The sequence below is a fragment of the Xenopus tropicalis genome, chromosome 3 (assembly GCF_000004195.4).
Source record: "Xenopus tropicalis strain Nigerian chromosome 3, UCB_Xtro_10.0, whole genome shotgun sequence".
In the NCBI taxonomy this organism is placed as follows: Eukaryota; Metazoa; Chordata; class Amphibia; order Anura; family Pipidae; genus Xenopus; species Xenopus tropicalis.
In genome coordinates this window covers 50,434,536-50,457,484 of record NC_030679.2, presented here as the reverse complement: position 1 = coordinate 50,457,484, position 22,949 = coordinate 50,434,536, and the positions used below count along the sequence as shown (strand labels likewise).

The following is a 22,949-nucleotide window of genomic DNA, read 5'->3' as shown; positions in this document are numbered from 1 at the left end:
GGGGCAGCTGCAGGGGGGCCCACCAATGAGATCTTTGCTCTCATGGTAACTTAAATTGGCCCTGTCGGGCTTTAGTTTTAAAAATATGCAGTTCTGTAAATAACTGAATTTCTCAAATGTGTAAAAAAATGGTGTCTTTATCTGTGGTAATACAAGTACTTTACATGCACCTTAAAAGTTTAAAAGTATTTATCAGAGTCAATAACACGTTTAAATTCTTATTTATGATTTAATGAAAGAAATGAGTGGGGTATTATCTGAACATGTTATTGTGATTTAATCATTTCATTTCACTTCCAGTTCCCCACTATATTTAATCTGACACAACACACCTGTCGGAAGGGAACATTGCATGCTGTGTCTGCATCCAACAAGGTAAAATCTGGTGGTGTCTGAAAGACTTTTTTCTCTTATTAAAATACACTGTGACAACTCACCACCCAACTTTATCTGATCTGACTTGCATTACAGCTGTGAGGTCAAATTTTGTAGCATGTAGAATTTTTTTCCGGGCCCTCTCAAAAGATTTTTTTGCAAGGGGGCCCGGCGTGACCAAGTTACACCGCTGCTTCACAAGGAGGGAGATCAAAGCTGAAAGCACAAAAAAAAATCATCAGTTTTTTTGCTGTCAAGATTGGTACAAAACAACAGAACATAATTTGATTAATTAACAGCTGCAGTAAACTGCAATAAACAGCGAGCACACTTAGAAATGTACACAATCTAAAAAATGTTATATTTTTATAAGTCTTTTTTTTTTGTGTTTTTATAAAAGGAACAGGATGAAGTATAATTGGTAAGTTAATAGCATATCTAAAGTAACAGAATTTTCAGTCCTGTATATATACAGTATATATATATGTATGTGTGTATATGTGTGTGCACGCGTGTGTATATGTATATGTGTGTGTGCTTGTGTGTATGTATGTGTGTCTGTGTGTGCGTGCACACATGTGCTTATGTGCGTGTGTGTTTGTGTGCGTGGTCGTGTGTATGTGAGTGTGTGTATGTGTGTTCGTGCTCATGTGTGTGTATGTGTGTGGTTATGTATGAGTGTGTGTGCGCGCGCGTGTGCTTATGTGTGTGTGCGCGCTTGTGTGTATGTTTGTATGTGTGTGTAGACCCCTGATGAATGCAGTTTCTTTACATGTCATTAGACTGTCTTCCGTTAGTTAAATATATCTGTGTGAAATTTGTGTGAATGTGTGAAATTTATTTATCTAATAATGTCACTTTACACAGATAACATGCTGGAATATTGTTACCGGAGAATAGGTGGAGCTGGATTTTGCTGATGAAACAAAAATGAAGCTGGGAATTTGCTTATTTTGTGGTTTTGCTTCTGGGACTTTTAAAGGAAACTGCATTGCTGCATTGAGATAAGGCATGGAAAAAGAGAAAAAAGCATGGCATTTATAGAATAAAGGGAAATACGTTAAAATATGTTAAATTCCCAGTGCTCCGTCTTTCACTATAAAATTTGTAGCATTTACTTCCATAACATGAACAAATTGCGCTTAAAATGTACAATATAACACAGAGATCAGGTTACCCAGTTGTGTTAGTCTATATGGACTGGACAGTTCTTTTTCCTGCCCATTTTGGAGGTGATTTCTCAAAGTAATAAATGTGCCCATCTGATCATGTAGGGGCTTGTTGACTCAAAAAGGAGCTACAAAACACTACACTTACCATTTACTAAGGGTCGGTCAGATATTTTTATTTCCCGATTCAGAATTTTAGCACTAAAAGATGCAGAAAACAAAAGTTGTGATTCTTCAAAGATTTACTATGTGTCAAAAGGCTAAAAATCTGAATCCAACAATTCGCCAACTAAAACTTTCTTGTAGAAGTAAATGTCAGATGTCCCTTCCCTGGAGAATTCTACTTTTGCTTAGAGACTTTAGCGGTTTCAGATACTTGGTGCTGTTTTTTTGTGCGACAATATGAAAAAAATCGCAATTTTGATGTGGGAAGTAGAAAGATTCTGAATGTTCGTGACTTTCCTACGACTTTTCCAGCACTGACTTTTTGGTAAATATAAGATATTTGTGGAAATCAAATGATTCAACTTTTAAAATTTAATAAAATGAGAAATGTTAGAGTTTTATTAAATCTGCCCCTTAATATGTGCATAATCAGCCCCCCTGGTAACACAGTCAGTTCTGTGTAGTTTGGCCATCTGTCAACCAAATTATGGGTTCATTTGCTAATGCACCAGGTACAACTGCCAGAGCACTAAGGAGCCCAAATTTGCACCACTTAGAGGGTCAGGGTGCGCACCCCCTTCCCCCTCAGGGGCCTCCCCCCGAGTGCACATAAGTAGATGTGATCGGAGGAGGGAGGCCAGCTGGGATCGGGTCTGGGCCAGCGTGGCCCACTGGGCTTTTCCCCAGTGTCCTGCCAGCCCAGTCCTATATGGCCATGTTTGTGTGCTTACTAAAGCATTCCTACACAGGAATATTCTAATACAGTAGCACAAGTGCACCCAGTTAAAGATGGTATAACCTGTGCTCCAGGGTGGCGCTACCTCAGACAAAGAATTTAAAAAACCCATCCCCTTCTATGGGCTCAAAGCAAACTTACAGCTTACCTTTCATTTAATGGCTACAGCAAGCCTTCAGTGACTCCCATCCTATGATGCCCATATATCTTTTCAAGAGAACCAAACCTTTACTATACACAGGATCATTTCCTCCAAATCAATGGAAAAATGCTTTAAAAGATAAAAGGCGCATCTGCTTCAAAGACAGCTTTCAGTTGCAGAAACAATGTGTCATGTGGAAAACCATAATTTTTATTTTGGATAAGGAAGTATATTTCCTGTTAGTCTTTTTGCCTCTGAGTCTTTGTTTCCTTTCAGAAGACAGCCAAAAGGTATGGTTGGAATTCTTGAGAGTTTTACCACAAATTATAATGCAAAATTCTCATAAAGGGTTAATGATACTCTATGCAAAAATCTAAGTGTTTCTGTTGGCACTGAAGCAAATGCAGGCATAAGAGATAAATCATGCCTAAACAAAGCAAACAAACCCATAGCATTTTATATAACTGTATGCAACCTAGATGTGCCCCATGCTGCCTTTACTCCACATCTCCATATCCACTGTAACGCATGGGTGTTTTGCACTGCACAGGATGAAATGCAATCCATTCCTTCTTATCTGCCTGCTGACATGGGTACATGTAAGCGCCAAACACTTGGATGCACCTGTAATACTAAAAAAAAGTCAGGTAGGCAACATAAATTTTTTGGAGGTATCTAGCCCTCTTCATCATTGTAATAGGGTAGTACTATGTGATTAAGCCATATGATGTGTTTAGGGCTTAAATGTTTGATGCATTCATTCAGTAAATACTGACTTGATGAAGGCGGTGGCTACTTCAGAAACATTAATGTTGCCTGTCTGACTTGTTTTTTACCTGAGATGTGACACTGCAATAAAATTGTTATACATGTATGTGATGCATCATCTGGAAACCCATTACCAGTTACCGGAAGGTCATTTCCCATAGACTCTAATTTAATCAAATAATTCACATTTTAAAACAATATTTCCCTTTTCTCTGTAGTTATCTGTATCTCCAAATTATAGGAAGACCATCATCCCTAGAGACTATTTTAAACAAATCATGCTGCATTTATGTAATGTTTAAATGATTGTTAAGTAGACTTGAGGCATGGTGATCCACATTACGGAATGATACCTTATCCAGAAAACCCCAGGTCCCGAGCATTCTGGAAAACAGGTCCCATACCTGTAGTAACTAACATCAAAGAGTAAAAGAATAAAGTGCAATTGTCATTTTTATTGTTATTTCCATAATATTGGGTAAATGTATATAGTAAGTAAGTAAAACTTTATTGTCATCCCAACAATATACTTACAAGTACACAGTGGGATGAAATATCATCCTCCCAGATCAAAAAGGTGCAATACACAAGATTTACATAGCTATAAAAAAAATGTGTATATATATATATATATATATATATATATATATATATATACACACATGTGTATATGTATATAATGTGTATTATAATGCATTCTCATATACAGCAACATTTATACTAATATTATGTATTAGCTCCTTTCAAATAGCACAATTTGGGCAAATGTTTGGGCACAGTGACATGTTGCAAGTTCTGTACAATGAATTTTCAACTATTTTGGCAATGTATCAGTTACAGATTTGTTTTCAAACTGACATCATATATTTATATTAAAATTATATATTTACATGAAATATTTTCATGTTACAAATTGTCAGTTATGTGACCTTATGTTCATATCAGCGTGTGGCAGTGAAAGGGTTTGGAGTAGAATCAGAATTAGATAAATTTCATGTAATGACATTATTTTGGATGCTGTTTATGTTTGAACTTTCCACCTTCATCCGGTAGAAACTTCCGCATCCTTTTCCTGTGTCCCTCTAAAGATTAGCACAATAGAGAACCAGAAGCACTGCATGGTCTTTACTCCACCTTTAACTTCCTGCAGGGATATCCTCTCTAGGAGACTATGATACAATGTGGCACCCTCATAATAAATAACTAGGGGTACATTTCTGTTCTGTTGTGGTATACTTAAAATCATGACGCAATAAGGCTTATTTGCCATAATAACAGGTGGAAGTTACAAAATGGGTCTGGCAAGCAGTAATACAACTTGTGCTTTTTATGCCGTTCATCCATTCAGCACTACAATTTACTTATATTTAGCAAATGCCACTAAATAACTTTCTTTCAGTTCCAATATATTGTTAAAGTGGACCTATCACCCAGACATAAAAAGCTGTATAATAAAAGTCCTTTTCAAATTAAACATAAAACCAAAATTAATATTTATATTAACACATTCAAACCCATTATAAATGCATTTAAAAATCCCAGCTGTCAATCATATACTGCCTGCCCCGCCTCTATGCCTTAGGCATAGAGGCGGGGCAGACAATTAGTTAAAATTTTCATTCAGCATTTACATTCCCCCTACCTTCTCACCATCTAATTGTGTAGCCAGTGAATGGGCAAGGGCATCAGGTCCCCCATTCTGGCACATACACAAGATTTTGGGATGATAGAAAGCTTGCCTTAATAACAGTGCCCACAAAATGGCAGCTGCCTGCTGGCTGTGATTGTATATTCCCAAGACTGAAGATTTATATCATTTATATAGTATGTGAAGTTAATTTTGCTTAAAAAACACAATAGAAAAGAAATTGGAATTATTTCTTAGGATGACAGATCCCCTTTAATGATACATGACTAAATGCAGCTTTATGTTTGAAAATTCCATCCCTGGTGACTGGTAATAAAACCAAGCATGAGTATGCTAGGACTCATTCATACAACTATACATCACTAAAATACCCAAATATTGCATAACGTATAGTAATATGGATAGGGGAGAAAGTGCAGAAAGGAATAGAAATGGAAATTGCAGTTGCAAATAAATAACAAAAAGTTAATTACAATGTATAACATATATTGAAAAGTTGCTTAGCATAACATTTTATTTTTGGGTTTTCTACTATCCAAGTTTCTTTATGGTTTTTTACTATATTGTAAAAATAGGTGCATTGTGCTTAAGTGCTTGAGGGTTATTCTATCACAAATTTCTTGGGTCCCGTGGTGGCTCACCAGTGAAATTTTTCCCGGAGCCAGCGCATGCGCAGTAGGGTGAAAATGCTGACTTTCTTGTTAAAGTTCGGCTTTTCACTCTACTGCGCATGAAGACAGAAAAAGGAAGAGGATCACTTCCCAGCTACCCCAGGCTGGCACCCCCACAATGATTGTACCTCTCCCTCTCCTTTAAAGCTGCCTTGGCATATCAGGCATGTATATATCAAATGTCAAACAAAGGAAATAATGTATCCTTATGAAAGGATGTTGTGCTTTTTTACTGCCCAAAGAACATCAAGGTGATGAAAGTGGACAAAAAGGAGTTCATGGAGGGTAAGGGCCGTGACAGACAGGAAGATAAGTCGGCCGCGACTAATCTCCCCAAAATGCCATCCCACCGGCTAGAATGTAAATCGCCAGTGGGATGGCATACGGGGCGCAGCGATTTGCCAAAATCACAAAGTTGCCTTGAGAGGAAACTTCTACGATTTTGGCGCCGCGTATGCCATCCCACTGACGACTTACATTCTAGCCAGTGAGATGGCATTTCTGGGAGATTAGTCCCCCGAGACAAGGGAGATTCGTTGCACGGCGACTAATCTCCCTGTCTGTCACAGCCCTAAAGGAGAAATGGAAGGAAAGATGGGAGGTGATAAAGAAAGTAGGAATTAAGAGGAGAAAATGCAAGTGACGTGGAGACACAAGAGAGGAAAAAAAATGCCAGATACACCAGCAAATATGTTGTTAAGATTATGCCACAAGAAACAAATCAGGATAAATGAATAAAGCTGTTTTACTTTCACAGCTGCCTGGGTGTCCGATGAGTACGTGTCAATATTGGTCTTTTGTTGGTGATATCCATCTCATGCTGCTCAAGCAAGTGCTGCCCCTGCTGGAGGACACAGTAGTGGAAAGGGCAAATTTGCACTTGAGCAGAAACCCATGGCAATAATCACATTTCTGTTTTCATTATTATATTTGGAGCTGGTAACTACTGGCGGGCTCTGGAATTAGATCATTTTTCCAAAGTTATGGGGGACCAAGAAAGATTTTGTCATTGGGCCCAGTAATTTTTAGTTATGCCACTAGCAAAGGTTGATTTTTATTTTTCTGTTGTGTAGTATAGAGCACAGGTGGCACTGCTACAAAAAATGGGATTCAGTACAGTGTTCTCTAAAGCTCTCATATGAGAAATGTAGCCAGTGTCACTTTCAAAGAAATGTGAACACTATTTTCATAAGATCACCTGTAACATAACTGCAGTATGAAGACCAAAGTGGAGGGTGTTAGGTGTTGGACTGCAAATAATTTTGTGCAACTCATATATACTGTCCTGTCAGGTGTCCCTTAGTTACACTTTTGTGACCTACCCTCTCTGATCCCTGCCAAGAAACATAAAAAGATCTCTGTTTTCTAGTGCTGAATTTTTGTATGACCCCCCCTTTACATCTCTGCTCTGCCACTGTCAAACTATTATACAATATGTATTACATTTGCATAAACAAAGAAATCTTCAAAGCCTGATATGTAAGATTACAGGAATACTTTTGGTACAGAACAAAATATGTGTGGTAAGGGTGAAATAAAAGACATTTTAAAGGTTATCTTTGGTTAACGGTTAAAAAATGTTTTAATAGAGAAATGTACAACAACAAAAAACAGGCGGGTGGTGGATATGAAAGAGAAGAGGATGTAGGCAGATGTATAACAATCATCATGTCAGCTAGTTGTTGGGTGGAGAAGCACTTTCCAAGCGTACTCTGACCTCTGTTATAAGAGGAGGAAGTCCCAGAGCAGAGATCTGTCACAGCATCCTAAACTGGGGGAAACTCCTTTGTGCTATGCTACAAGGATTAGGATTACCTTGTAACCTGCACTTAGAAAAATACACAGAAAAACCAAAATAGAACCAGGCATGATCATATGAAGAATGACCTAGAGTTAAGAGTTTGCGTCATTATAACAAGAAGTGTTACCTTTGAAATATGCCTATTTTGTGCAGCAACTCTATTTGACTCATAATACACAGATTTTTTCCTAGCGTACCAGTGTAATTGTGTCCTCCATAATATAGCACAAAAAGCTTTGCACCATACAATCTGTGTAAAATGTCATGCAGGGAGAAAGTTGCACCTGTGGCAATTGGGCATCACACAGTCAATATGTGGCGTTACTATGTAACTATGTAACTATCATTAGTTAATGGATGCTCTCCCTGTACTTACAAAGAATGTAGCCCTTCCAGCTGTGTATCCACTAATCAAAGTGATCTTGGGGGTCACTTTTAAAAGGAGTAGTTCACCTTAAAATTATTTTGTAGTATGATGTAGAGAGTGATATTGTAAGACAATTAGCAATTGGTCTTCATTTTTTTTATTATTAGCGATGTTTTATGTATCTTTTTGTTCAGTAGCTCTCCTATATGGAATTTCAACAGCTATCTGGTTGATAAGATGCAAATTACTCTAGCAGCCAGACAGCGGAGTGAATGAAAGACTGAAAGATGAATAGAGGCCTGCATAGCCAGATAATGAATAAAAAGCAGCAATAACAACAAGATTGTAGCTTCAAAGAACAACTGGCTGCTGGGGTCAGTGACCCCGTTTAAAAGCTGGAAAACACTAACGTGGCCAGAGTCAGACTGCGTACGCTCATGTTCTACGCCAAAAAAACAATAATTATGCACTGGATGGGAGACACCCTCCCCTCCCAAACATTCTGGAGAAGGCTGGTGGATGGAGCTCTCCCCCTTATCAAATTAACCTATGAAACAAGGGGTGCTTATGACAAGTTTGACAAGATCTGGGAAAATTGGTATAATCAAGACAATCTGGACACATAACCTACCCCTTCACACTAAATGTGACTGATCCGACAGAACTAAACACACTCACCTACACTGTGATAACTACAACGCCTAGTAATAGCACCCTTGACTGTATTGGCCTAAACCTGACTCGACACCATTTCAATCTTAATGTCAATATATTATACACTGTTTTGTATTTTTGTTTTGTGATGTTGTAAAACCAATAAAAATTTACCTATAAAAAAAAAAAAAAAAAAAAAAGCTGGAAAAAATCAGAAGGCGGCTAATAACCCAAAAACTATAATAAATAAAAAAACAAAGACTAACTGAAAAGCTGCTAAGAATAGGATATTCTATAACATATTAAGAGTTAACTTAAAGATGAATTCCCTCTTTAAAGGTACATCCAGATACTAACAAGTTGTAATGCAGCAGGATTTTTTTCAAGTGACTGCATACACTTTTATTAACCAAAAACTTATTTTTGGGGTTGACATGTCCTATAAGATTCAAAACAAACCCTGGCATAGGGTGAAGAGATCACTTGAAAATTCAGGGACAATTCTAAAAAATACATGTTTCAGGGCAATTAATATAAAATACCATCAGTTCAGCCCTGCTAGCTGGATTTTTCAGACGAGTCCCTGAATTTTCAATTGATATGGTCATCCTACCATGGCATTTCAAGTACATAAAGGCCCAATATAGGGTACCAGACTATGGTAGCTTATAGCATCGCCTCTGGCATTTGCTAGGGTTTACAGATCGCCAATCAGCTGTTTGTTGGAGAACAAGTCTTCTCCAGGGTGCAACTCCCACAAACCATTACACCAATTAATGTAAAGACATCACTACTAGCAAAAGAAGCTGAAACTCTGTAACATGACATCATTATACACAAGCAGGGTTTACACAGTTGCACAGAGTAGCAGTTTAAATGTTTTTGTTTTGTATTTTATGAAAAAAAGTGTAGTTTATTGTTATTTTTAAGCTTCCCTAACTATCATCTGGATATGACATGCCCCATTTATGGAGACTAAGAACAGGGCTGTCCAAGACTTCCCCAGTACACTTTGAGGTATGAATCATATTTTTAATAAAATCTGGCCCATGAATATATGTTGTATCATAATTGGCTGACTCCATGGAAAAAGTTGATCTTGAGGATGAAGTTGATCATGTTATGATTTCATACTCTGAATTATATCTTTAAGACCAGTTAGGGTTCTGTGAGATCATATTATTAATATTAATAATAACAAGTATTTGTAAAGCAATATAAATAAAGCATAATAATGTTGCATTCCAACATGATCTGCAGCCCTTTACAGAGTACATTTAATTACACATTATATAATAATACTATGTAAATAGTTCATTGTAGTTTCCTACTTTCGACAGTAGCTGGCAGCAACCCCTAGGGTGAAGATACATGAAGCTACTTTGTAGCAGCCACTTGTCACGGCTTCAAAACACCAAAAAATACCCTGCCGTAGACAATACTGAGAATTGCCTCTGCTAAAACACAGACCAAATTATAAGTAAATGATAGGTATTGTCTATTTTTATAGCTGTGACAAGTAGCTTCTACCAGTAGCTCCTTGTGTCTTCACCCCTAAGGTTGGGACTTGGTTAGGCTTCCTTGGAATTTGTCATTACAGTAAGAGGTCCAAAGGTTGAGGGCTTAAATAAAGGGAATGTTCAGTGGAGGAGCCTCTTTGGCCTATATAAGACTCCATGGTTATGTGACCAGTCACTGTCTTTAGTTAGAGGGACTTAACTTCCCACAGGGGTGAGAGTTAGTTAGGCAAGTAAGCAACACAGGCCCCAGTGCTGAGTTTTGTAGGGATAGTGAGCACATAGTGAAGCCACAGTTAGGAAGAGTGAGGCTTATTTTATTTATCAACACTGGGCAAATTTGCATGTACACAGAAATGAAATTAACCCTAGGACCTCAGTGCTGCAAGGCCCAGTGCCAACTATTTTTCCACCCATAAGCCCTATGTAAGGACAGCCATCCTCTAACCAGAACAGAATGACATTATGATACAGAGAATTCAAGCAGTATCCTACACCTAGCCTTAGTGGAGGAAGAGTAGTTCAAAACCTTGAAGCAGTGCAGCTTTAGAAAATGTTTTGTCCAGAATTATATTTTAACCACAGTATAGTATCCTGACAGAGGAACGTAGAAATCAGTGGGGGTGCCAATTAGTTAGGCATCCCAGTGGCTATAATTGCTTACCTGATACCCAGTGGTACCCTTGGAAAACTAGAACACCAATTTAGGAACTCAGGGAAACTAACAAACTGGCACTCCCCATTGATAACAGGAGTTATTTGCTTACTGCACCACAGTGTACAAAGCACCTGATGCATTTGAAATTAAATTTTTTAAAGTTGAATTGGCTTCATTTCTGCCGATCAGCATGTGAGTGATGTGTGTGCCCTATTCTTTCAGCACAGCTGCTCTGTGGTCATTGACATAGACCACTGTGGGATCCCTGGGCTACCGCCTGGTTTAGCGGTAGCAGTAGCACCAGGGTTCCACAGTGTCAACAGGCACAGCTGCACAGTGCAGCTAAAGGAAAGGGCAAAGAGCGCATGCTGACAGAAGTACACGAAATAGCAGTGTATGCTGATTTATTTTTTTTCTTCAGCCCACTTTTATAGAATTCAGTGACTTCAAAAAACAATTTAACAATTTAAATCAGCAGCCTGGAATATTTCCATCCCAAGGACACTATACAGATCATATCACCCAATTTTACCTTACAAATGGTCTTACATTTCACTTACCTATTTAGAAGTAAAACTGAATGGATGGATCTAAATCTACAGTTTATCATGTCTAAAATGAAAGACAGATTTAAAAACTTGGAAGGATAAACCCCTAACATTGCTCAGATGAATACAATAAAAAATGAATATCACTCCCCATTATGTTATACATTCTCCAAACACTTCCACTCCAATTAAAAAAATTATAAAAAGAAAGAAAAAATTCCCTCAGCCAGGACGAAGTGCTGGAACACAAGTGGGAAACAAGGTTGGGGATAAACCTCAACACAAAAACATGGCACCAAATCTATAGATCTATGCATAAAAGCTCCATAGCTTCAAAAACCCAAGAAGCTAACTATAAGCTGATCTCACAATTGTATTATACCCCCACTAGACTAAACAGAATGTTTAAAAACGTATCTAAGGCATGCTGGAGATGTTACAGCCAAAATGGCACGTATAAACACATTTGGTTTTATTGTCCGGGAATCAGAAAATTTTGGTCCAAGGTAATGGAAATAGTGCAAATAATAATACCTTTACACCAAAAGGTAAATCTCCCTGCCCTAATTGTGCTACACTATGATTCTACTACTAAACAGGTGGTTACAAACCAGCTACTGCTCTTTATGATTCAAGCCGCAAAATCCTTAATACCCAGAAAGTGGCTCCAAAAGGCACCCCCTTCCATATCAGAATGGTACTCTACTATGGAGGAAATCAAAAAATTTGAAGAAATCAAGGCTATGAGACAAGGTACATTCACTAAACATAGGAAAATATGGTCCTCCTGGAACAATACTTAGCCAAGATCCCGGAAAGTTAAAAAACCCCTATTACAAATTACAACCACCAACACTTACGAAGACCATATACCCCCTGGTATAAGCGTCACCAATACCCCTTTTTGATTAACCCCAAGGTTCTATCCCTGTGTAACATGACATATGTTTGATCTCTAACTTTGCATTTAATGTTTGTTTATTTCTTGCTCAAGCACCTGTTATATACTTACCAAATTTGACATTGTCTGCAATCCTCAAATGGTTTCTTGTTCCCCTCCCCTTCTTCCTTTCTGTACCCCCTATTTGAAAATCAATAAAGAAAGAATTATTAAAAAAAAAAAAAAAATTACAAAAAGAAATACAACACTTTATTTGGCAAGGGAAAAAAACAAGAATCGGCTATAAAATGCAACCGAAGATAAAGACTAAGAGGGTGTATCACTATCCAACTGCTTCACTTAATACTATACATCTGTTCTCCAAAAAATTATAGGTGGGTCACAGGTTGATGTAAGATGCGCCTGATGTTGATGAAATCAACAGATGAGATTCAATGTTGATAAATGTACCTGGGTTGTAAAAATTTGCAGCCATTTATATCCATAATGGAACTGCACTAGGCAAATCCATAACGGAGGAGGACCTAGGGGTACTAGGTATAAATGTGGCTATATCAAGCAATTCCAGGCAGCAGCTACAAGGGCAAACAAGGTTTTGAGCTGTATTAAAATGGGCACAGATTTGTGGGAGGAGGGGGCTATTTTTCCACAGAGCACTGGAATATGCTGTTCAGTTTTAGTCTCCAGTGCTCAAATGAGACATTATTAAATTAAAGAGATTCCAAAGAAGGGCAACTAATCTGGTAAATGGCATGGACTTTGTCAGTTTTGAAGAAAGACTGACCAAGTTGAGGTTGTTTACATTGGAGTAGAAGTGCTTAATTGGGATTTGATAACTATGTATAAATATATAAGGGGGCCATATAATAATGAAGAAATAAAAGAACTTTACAAGAGATGGAAGACATCCCTTTATGAGGGCTCACAAAAAATAGTGCTTATAAAATACACACGTTATTAAACAACATTAGTTTAAAATACACTGCATTTAAAATAAATACACACCCAGTGACCAGAAAGTACTTGATCCCAACTAAGATGTAATTAATCCTCATTGGAGGTGGTAAAAGAATCCTATTGGGTTTACTTAATGTTTAAATGCTTTTTAGTAGCTTAAAGTATAAAGATGCATTTTACGGAAAGGTCCTGAGCATTCTGGATAAAAGATCATGTAGCTGTATACTAAAATGGGAATCATTCATGGGGTCATTTACAAATGGTCATACAGAGAGCACTTCTGTCCTGGGGTCTGGTGCAAGGTGCAGAGTGCAGTTTCAGTGAGCACAATTAGGTTATGTACTGTATAAATATATAAGGGGGCCATATAATAATGAAGAAATAAAAGAACTTTACAAGAAATGGAAGAAGGGGCCCCCACCACAACCCCCACAACCCCTGCATCTAGGCTTGAAGGCAATGGCGGATGGCATCCATTTTTTGCACTCTGCTTTCCAGGTCCTAAAAGATTCCTACTTTCTTGCAAAAGAATTAGGGGATAGTCATACCAATAAGACCACATAAAGGGGAATTAAGCAATGTCCAAGGCGTGCTTTATCAGCAAATGTAAAAATAAAAATAATTTAAAACATAAACAAACCATGTGGTTAAAACTAAAAAGGAACAAAATCTGAGAAGTAGCATTACATTAAAGTGAAAAAATTCACCCCTTTTTGATGACATGATTCAGTTCACGCTTACGTAGAAAAGGTGCATAAACATTGAAAGCATTGCTAATAAAGCGTGCTTTGGACATGCTGGTCCCTGCAACACAGCCAGAATATCATGGTTTCCTTTCAATCATGTATGTCTGTGTAAAAAATAAAGACATTTATTATGGAATTTCACCTTATGTTTTTACATTTTGTTTTACATAAGTCCAACTGAATCCAAAAGGGGGATATAGGGGGGATATAGTATCCCTTTATATGATAGTTTGTCTGGAACACAAAATTAAGACCTGAAGAATGAAAGCTCTGAAATAAAAAGAACAACACAAAAGAGTGTCTGATTCATCAAATATTTACATTGTGCTGCTGTAGCATCAGTAAGGAAAATCTGTTTACCTACAGGAACCTGGTAGAAATCTTTAATTAATTATTTACCTTATATTTCTAGTACTTACTTCCAATGCCGGATTTCTATTAAGGGTGCCCAGAGGCCGCCCCACATCCATTTAGCTCACATACAGAGCACTGGGGACAGAAGGCGCTTAAGTTTAGGTGTGACTGGGCATGTCACCCCTAAATTTGTGCCACCCTAGGTCTGGGCCTTTGTGGCCTCGCACAAATCTGGGCCTACTTACAGTGCTCTGTTTGTTTGTGTATCCTTATATGAGCTAAATAAAATCAGTCACAGGATTGAGTGTGATGCTTCCATACAAGGGATCCATAGCCTATGCACTGCTGTGTGATACATAATTACTGTATGCAGATTGTCTACAGTCTATAGGGCAACTTGATGGATAATGAAATGTACAAATCACAGTAATGAAGTTGTTAGCATTCATGCTTTGCACTACTGGGATCTTAGCTTTGATGGCTGAAAGGCCACCATCACCCTATGCTTACATGGTTTTCTCCAGGCGGCCTCTATCTATTCAACCCATGCATGGGCCAATCTTTCAGATACCATGCCTAGTTGGCCACTGTATGGCCACCTTAACACCTGCTGGCATGTAAAGGGCTTAGGTATAAGATTAAAATATTCAGCTTCCTAAATGGGTCCCACCACTTTCTGTCAAACATCCCAGAGCCTACATTACCCTGGTCCTTCACACTGCAACCATACCTGGTGGGGTACCCACTGGCAAGCTACTCCCACTCATACCTCTGTGGGGCTTTTTAGCTGCCCATACTCACTGATCTAAACCATCCCACGATATAACACACAAGTATGCTCATTAAACTTCCTCACAGGTGCTGTCAAATAGTACAGAACAACTTATATGAAGAGAGGAATCTACCTCTCTAGTGCTTTATTCTTACTTTGAATTGGGTCTAGCTACTCTACATTTGTATTCTACTAAATAATCCAACGGAAAAATCAAACCTTCCCAATCGATATCTGCTCAATTTCAGGCCAGGTGTCGGTCTGGGAGGGAGGGTCGACAGTGGTGCCCATACACTGCTGAATTGGTCTAAAGGACCAATATCAGCAGCTGAAATCAGCCTGTGTATGGCCACCTTAATTGTTGTGGACCCTGGATATAAGGTTCTCTGTTCAAAGCTGTCTACTGCTTCCCCGGTCACTTTTCAGCAGCTTAAGCACAGGTGCTATTGCAAAAATAATTTTGATCTTACCAACATAAAATTAGCCATAATTATTTTAACTAGTTTCTATATGTCAGTTCTAAGTACACACAAGGCTGCATTTAGGTCCAGTGCCACCTAAAGTGATGTCAAAGCCACATACCCTCTCACACCCCCAGCTCCATTGCCAGATTTCCACAGAAACTCTCTTGCAGCAGCTAAGGGAATTTTTAATTTTTTTTCTAAAAAAAGAAAATCTATTATTAACTATCATATAACTCTAGGACAGGAGCACTATCCTTTAGTTCTGCTCTCTAAGTATTTTGTTATTTCTATCTTAATTTAAAGTGTTTGTTTGACTGACAACATAAAGTATGGCATAGTATATTATACTATACTTTATGTTGTCTATATATATATATGTATATATATATATATATATATATATATATATATATATATATATATACAGTCATATGAAAAAGTTTGTGAACCCCTCTCAGTCTGCATAGTAATTGACTCCACTTTCAACAAAAAAGATAAAGATAACAGTGGTATGCCTTTTATTTCCAAGTAACATCTGAGCAATGGGGTGTTTTCTGAACAAAGATTTTTAGTGAAGCAGTATTAAGCTTATGAAATTAAATCAAATTCTAGCTGTGCAAAAATGTGGGTACCCTTGTAATTTTGCAGCAAGAAACAACATAAATCGAGTTCTTGTTAGGTTGGTGAAGCCTCTGGCTAAGTTACACTGGAAGGAAGTTTCATGACTTTTCACCCATTACACAATAAGTGTGTGGGGGGAACATTTCATAATTGTCTGAAGAAACAAAACTGCTACTTCTCTTTTAGATGAAACCATATATTTCATCATCTATTTCATCATCTACTGTCATGATTTTTTACGGTATATTTTTATTTCTAAATTATACTGTTTACATAGCAAATAATTCACACCACCATTCAAAATGTTATTCTTGAACAACAAAATATACCCAATGGCACACAGGTGCGTTTGAATCTCAGGAGAACCATTTGCACTCTTCCAAACATAAAGAAGCAAGTGCAGTGTGCAAGGTGCACAATTTTTATGTAACTCACTATTATTTTTACCCACAAAGCAGCATTATTTCACAGAATTCCAGCATTAGTGTAGGCACCAGCAAAGTATTGTGCACCTCTAACTGCAGCACGATTGGTAAAAATAAATTCAGAGCACCTTTGGTCTGCATCAGTGTGGGTGTGGATATTGGCACAACTAGCATGGTGATTTGCACAGCCCCAGAAACAGTGTCAGAATGGTATTCATTAGGTGCCAGTGCTACAAGCTAAAGGAGCACTGGATGTAACAACACTTCAAAGAAGGTATTTATCCAAGATCTCCTGTTGTAACCTTTTATCATAACATTGTCTTTGCATTCTGCTTACAATTTTGCCAGTGCTTTTACATTATCTATTTGATCCCCCATGTTCCACTATGAGGGGGCTGTCATATTTATGCAGCAGGAGTCTGTTAGCATTAGAAGTTATATCTGACAGGCTGAGAAGGGACAGTCAGGTTGGCAATATATTCAAGAATTATTTACAAGAGCAGCCCTATCAGTGAAACACTATGACCAATAGGGAACTTTTAATGTACATTAATATTTTGAAGAGTAGTTTTTTCATGTCAGTATCACTTTAAGGTATGGTGATCAAAATTATGGAAAGATCCCTTATCTGGAAAACCTTAGGTACCAAGCACTACGGATAATAGATCCTACACCTGTACAGCAAACTGCCATTTGCACAGCAACTTGCAACATTAAATCTGTCTTAACTGCCAACTGCATGTTGCCTTTCTCATCACTAGCAGTCCTCCAGAGTGTCAAAGCAACTTGTCAAAAATACAGGTTATGGATGCATGCTGGAAGTGTGGGTCCTATACACAGTTTGGCTATACAAATTACCTGAGGAAATGACACACAAAATCCCTCCCCGTGTGTACAGGGTATGCACATTCCCACAGAGATCCACTATACCGGTTTCCTTCTCACAGCAAATGTGAATAAATTGCCTACACTGCCATACAAGGAGAAACTTTAAAAAGAGGGTAGGTGCCCACAGCTAGAAAACTGTTGAAAGCCACAGAGAGAACAAAATGATCACCGAGGACCACATAATGATCACCTGCCCCAATAACTACCACAGATCTGAATCAGCACCTAAAAATAAAGAATTGTATACTAAGGGATTTTTTTTTCCCAATTTGGATTTTTTTAATGCTAAAGGTAGCTGAAAAAAGTCAAAACTGCAACAATACTGAATCTGAAAATTCTGAAAAATCTAAAACTTGCCAAGATCATGTAGTGAAGTCAATGGCAGACATCCCTTTCCTTTCCAGGAAGATCTTTCTTTGCTTCAAATTGCTACAAGGTTCTGATTTTTGAAGCTGGCTTTTTTGCAACAATTCGAAAATGTCACAGTTATCGTACAACTTTTTCCAGCACATGCTTTTTTAGCTCACACCTGACAGACATTCATGGAAATGAGTTTATTTGAATTTTAAAAATGTATACCCACAACTCCTTATTAGGTAATGCATAATCATATGTTATTTGGCATTTTCATTATCTTGGGGGGATGCATGATAAAAATGAAATAAGGATGGAGAGACAGGATTCATAAAAGCTTAGATTATGGGTTTAAAGGACATGGAAAGCCCCATTCACTTGAGGTGCCATTAACTTAAGCAACCCCCCCCCCCCATTAAATCTAATTTCTAGGGTTTTTTCCCCAAGAATATATTGCCACCCCCACTGAATCTGGCTTTTCTTGTCCTTTAAAGGAGAAGGAAAGGCAAAGTCACTAAAATGTTAGGCACCCCCAAATGACTTTAATCGCTTACCTTGTACCCCAGGCTGGTGCCCGTTAGGAGAAAACAGCACCAGCCCGGGGTACCTGTAGCGCATCGCTTCCTCCTTCCTACTCGTGCTGCTGCTGTTTGTCCGGGACAGGCGCATACGCAGAAGAGTGAAAAGCCGACTTCTCTGTTAAAGTTCGGCTTTTCACTCTACTGCGCATGCGTGCGTGGTGATACAGGAAGAAGGAAGCGCTCGCAGCTACCCTGGGCTGGTGCTGTTCTCTCTGAACAGGGGCACCAGCCCGAGGTAAAAGTTAGGCGATTTAAGTCACTTGGGGGTGCCTAACATTTTGGCACCCCCAAGTGACTTTGACTTTCCTTCTCCTTTAAGCACACTATATTTATTACTGTAATTTATTTGAACTGACTGCTTGTAGTATAATTAGTATCTGAGCAGATCTACTCTGATACCTGTATGATAGACTTTAGCTAAAGTCACATTTCATTTCCAGAGGAAACAAAGCTGTAGCATGTTCAGGCAGGGCCGCCATCAGGGGGGTACAGGGGGGACAATCGTCCCGGGCCCCATGAGTTTTGGCTCTTAAGGGGGGGCCCGGCTATACTGCACTCACCTTTATTAGCCGGGCCCCCTGCTGTCAGCAGCTAAACCTAGGATCTTGCTTTATCCAAGATCGTTGCACTGCCCGCCCCCAGAACTGCTTGCCCAGCCCGCCCCAACCTGATTGGCCCAGCTCGCCCCAGCCCGGATTGGCCCAGCCCGCCCCCGACCCGATTGGCCCAGCCAGCAGCAGCCCGGATTGGCCCAGACAGCCCCAGCCCAGATTGGCCCAGCCCGGATTGGCCCAGCCCGCCCCCAACCCGATTGGCCCAGCCAGCAGCAGCCCAGATTGGCCCAGACAGCCCCAGCCCGTATTGGCCCAGTCCACCCCCAGCCCAGATTGCCCAGCACTCTGCAGCCTGGATTGGCCCAGCCCTCCCCCATAGAGAAAAGCATGGGAAAAACAAGGAATGGGTAAGAAAAAGTGTTTGGCAGAAAAATATGGTGAATGGGAGAGTGAAGAGATTGGGAGAAACAGAAAGGGAGAGTATGTAGAGAAAAACAAAGAAGTTAGAAAAGGTGTGAAATATGGACACAAAGTTTAAAAGAGACAAAAAGTAGTATAAGAGCTGAAATGCTGGAAGAAGAAAAAACATAGGAGTGTAAGAAAGCAGGACAGAAAAACAAAGCAGAAATCAGAGAACAGCAAAATCAAAAAGAAAGTAAGCAGAATTTTTTTGCGCTTGCACATTTTTTATATATCCAAGCCTTATGTTGCTTGTGTACATAGCAAGGCAGCAGTGGCGCAGCAGTATAGGGGTACATAGCAAGTGGCGCAGCAGTATAAGTGTACATTTTTTATCATCTGCAGTTTGAGTTTTTTGTGTTAGGGAAATTGGCTGACGAGATTTGTTGCTATGTGCAAGTGACAGATCTTCTGAAAATTCCACTCCCTTCACTAACATTCATATCACAGCATATAAAACACCTTACTTGTGGCAATTCAGCATAAATGCTGAAATATGTGTAAGAAGGGAGAGGTATTTTCGTAAGATTTGTCGCCCACATAGCCAACAGTTCCCCCAGTCTCCCCATGTGCCATAACCATTAGCACTGCTGTTGTCACATCTCCCTCTTGTTGGTTACATGGTACCCATGGCCACCAATATGTGTTCTGGGTTTTAACCATTAGGCCTCTGGGGGGCCCTGATAGTTTTGTTGTACGGGGCCCCGTGATTTCTGATGGCAGCCCTGTGTTCAGGGCCGTATTTACTATGTAGGCACGTGTCTAGCATGGCCGCCCTTGGGTGTCTATGTAGAAAAAACAGCTGCTGGACACTTTTGGCTAAATCTGGCCCTCTCTTCATGACTGGCACATGCACTGAAAGGAGACAGGCGATGGTCCTGTGCCTAAATTGAGCCCTGAGTATACCTCACCTTTTGACAGCCATAAAAAGTTGCACACTTTGTAACCACACCTTACTTCAGGGGTCCCCAACCTTTTTTTATCCGTGAGCCGATATCAAATGTAAAAAGAGTTGGGTAGCCCCTAGGTGGACTGGCAGCCTACAGGAGGCTTTGTTTGTCAGTACACCTGCTTTTTATGCAACAAAAACTGCCTAGGGTGCAACGGTGAGAGGGGCACTAGGCAGGTAATGCTTCTGCCAGACCCTAGTCCGTGATCTCTTACCCCCGCTGCTGGACACCATGTTCCCCCCCTTCAATATCATTGTGCATGCGTGCACTCACACACGTGGGGGGGAACTACTCTGGTGTCTCTCTCTCCTGTGTCTCTTGCCCCCTGTGTGTGTCTCTTCTTTTCTCTATGTGTCTCTTTTTTTGTCTGTTTCTCTCGTTTGTGTCTCTTGCCCAGGGTCAGACTGGGCCAGCAGGACTTGGTAGTGGAAAATAGTTAGTAGGCTCCAGATATCATGAGCTCCGCCGACCCAGCATGCTTCCCTGATTTTGTAGGGAGTTACCTAATTTTGACCCCCTGCCCACAAGCCCCCATTACCAAACCTAATTCAGGTTCTCTGGCGATTTTCCCTGTATGCATGCACAGTAAGCATTTGATGACATACAGTAATCAGTGGTGTGTGTGCATGCACAGGGGACACTGCTCCCTTTAAGCTTTACACTTCTGCACGCGCACACATTTTGAGACCAGCGCACACAAAAAAATTGACATTTAAATAAAATGAATTTTGTGGGAAAACGCATAATTGTGTACTGCGCACATCAGTTTTTAATGTGCACACAGTTTTAAAAAGTGTGTTTAAAAGAAATTATTTGTGCACCCAGCCAAGAAGAAATTAGAGGGTACATTGGCAGGGGACATTCTGCGGCTTCAGAAGAGCAAATGTGTATGTACAGTGACGTCACTTCTGCTTTTGCAATAATGGTGACATCACAGGCGGGTGAAAAAAGTCTGTCAAAGCAATTTTTTAGATGATGAGCCCACTTTACATACAGAGCAACCAAATGGTGAGGTAAAGGGCCCTGTTCAAAAGAGCTTAAATTAGTATTATTTTCACTATGTTGTTGGTAGTTTCTGCGTGTAATAGATGGAATAGATTTTATGAGGAAGGAATGCACAGTTTTACGGGGAGAAGAGACAAACACACACTAAAACAAAAAGCCAAGCCTCCCCGTCGGGGAATCGAACCCCGGTCTCCCGCGTGACAGGCGGGGATACTTACCACTATACTAACGAGGAACTGCTGGGAGAAAATTTAGCGCGAAACTGTCTCATCTATATTTACCGCATTCCCTTTAACATTGTAACGTGTAGCGCAGCCGCCTCTCATGTTCCAATTGAACTCTGCTTTAAATTGACTCACTTCAGTGCTGTGTAAGAAGATGGATATTTGGAGCGTGTCTTTTCCTTTCAGGACAAAGAGAAATGATGTCGTTCCTCCGGAGCTGTTGCTTCTGTACTGCAAACAGAGCGGATTTCAGAGAGCTGCCGCTAGGGGGCGCACTTTAACTCGACTGAGCCGTTTTGCTATTTACATTTAGAACACAAATGTTAACGAGGGGATAAATAAAAATCTATTTTTAACGATCTGAACTAATAGTTTATATATTTTGTCTAAAGACTATTTGCAAAATAATAGTGCAGTTTGTATAAATCCTGTTTAGAGCATGTAGAATAGGTAAATGCTTGTAAATATCTGTTTCTGTTTCATACTGATACTGGAATATCAGCCAATGTAAGGGTGATTTCGATTCCCCTGATTTAGCTCTGTATACATTATGCCCCTCTGACTGCACCAGTAGGCTTGTGAGCAGGTATCTACAATCTGCTTATCTTTCCATTCTATAGTGCAGTGTAGGTAAGCCTTTAAACAACAGCATGTCTTTAGGCCACAAAAACATAACCATAGCCGTATGCTATTTTTAGTGTTTTTTGAGATATTAGCAATTTTAGTGACTAATACCAAACTTTTGGCTTAACATCTTTAAGAGAATCAGCAATCCTTGTGTTAAATGACTGTACTGGAAGTATACAGCCAACTATGGTAAGTGACATTGTTGAGCCAAACACCAAAAATTGCAAAAATGCTCTGAGGTCCACTCTAAGTAGGTTTACATTTCCAGGGTTTAGACCCACAGTATCACACTTTATAGCCACTTGTGGAGGCATTATAAGAACACCAATCTATGTATGTTGTGTGAAGCATGTATGTCCTTAATAACCAATAGTGAGCAATGGTTGAAGGAAGACTGCTAAGAGAAGCTCAGACTACTGCCCAATTTACCATGCACCAAGCAAGTGAGAGCTAAATGTGTGTGGAGCAGCACAACCAGTAACATACCATCTAAACTGCAAGCCCGGTGCCTTGGGGTTATCCTTGATTCTGCCCTGTCCTTGACTCCTTATATCCTGTCACTTATCAAATCATGTTACTCTCACCTAAGAAATATTTCCAAAATATGATAATTTATCACCCAAGATGCTGCCAATATTCTTATCCACTCTCTTATAATATTTAGCCTGGACTACTGTAAGTCTCTATTAATTGGTCTTCCCCTTCAGAGACTGTCTCCTCTTTGGTCCATAATAAATACTGCTGCCAGGCTCATACACCTCAGCAACTGCTCCTTCTCTGCCATGCCGCTCTGCCAATCCCTGCACTGGCTTTCCCTACCATCTAGAATAAAATTAAAACTTATGACC

At 39.4% G+C, this 22,949-nt stretch overlaps 1 long non-coding RNA gene and 1 other non-coding gene across 2 annotated transcripts; both read right to left on the bottom strand.

Moving 5' to 3' along the window:
* Nucleotides 1-9,990: 9,990 nt before the first annotated feature.
* LOC105946821 lies at nucleotides 9,991-21,712 on the bottom strand. The gene is made up of 3 exons (XR_004221963.1): nucleotides 21,469-21,712; nucleotides 12,232-12,300; nucleotides 9,991-11,283 (listed from the first exon to the last, which is right to left on the bottom strand). It is a non-coding gene; the product is annotated as an uncharacterized LOC105946821 (long non-coding RNA).
* trnad-guc lies at nucleotides 21,414-21,485 on the bottom strand. Its single transcript has one exon. It is a non-coding gene; the product is annotated as a tRNA-Asp (tRNA).
* Nucleotides 21,713-22,949: the final 1,237 nt, after the last annotated feature.